Raw genomic sequence first — 810 nt, 5'->3', positions numbered from 1 at the left:
AAGGGATGAAGGCCGCAGGAGCGCCGGGGAGATCCTGTCTGACCCAGAAAGCCTCTCTCTCTTTCAGTCAAATGCGTTTTTAATGGCTTCCAGCTAAAGCATGACAGCTTAAATGGAAATATTAAAAATTGTTTAATTAGTACATTTCCCCCGTCTGCGAGCTCGGACGGATAGCATCGGCCCGTCTTTATCTGACGTCTTCTTGCGAGAACGTCTCTTTTTTGTGCTTGTGCCGGAGATAACGCGTTTAATTTCAGAGATTACTGTTTTGATGAGAAGGAGAAGAAAACGCGAGAGTTTTTGTCATCTGTGATCTTCTGTTGTCTGTGTTTTCTTCCATGAGGCTGGAGATGTTGAGGGTTTGATGGCTCTCGCTCTTTTATGCAGCTGATGTTATTATTTAGGATCAGAGTTATCCTCAGTAATCCGCATGTAGTGCGCTGATATCCTAGACAGCGCTTCTGTCCTTCAGAGGCCAGAACAAGCACACTAGCATGCTAACGGTTCCTCAGTCTGTCGGTACTGAAAGCAGCGTTTAAGCCAAACGTTGGGTCATTATTTACTCGATCCAGAATGCAAAGACGGTAGATCGCATTCAGTTACTGCAAAAACAAGAACAATGCATTCTTGCTTTCAGCTTTGGCAAATAGAGGAGATTATTAGCAACTGATGACTTAACGCATACTGCAATTTTTTTTTTTTAATATTTAAAAAAATATACAAAAAAGGCTAAAAGTTAATCTGCTAAAATGTTTCTAAATATATGTACTTTTTAATGTATTTTATATACAGTATACAGTATATATATAT

This window comes from Sinocyclocheilus grahami, unplaced genomic scaffold, assembly GCF_001515645.1.
Source record: "Sinocyclocheilus grahami isolate Dianchi unplaced genomic scaffold, SAMN03320097.WGS_v1.1 scaffold2032.1, whole genome shotgun sequence".
Lineage (NCBI taxonomy): Eukaryota > Metazoa > Chordata > Actinopteri > Cypriniformes > Cyprinidae > Sinocyclocheilus > Sinocyclocheilus grahami.
This window is presented reverse-complemented; position numbering follows the sequence as displayed.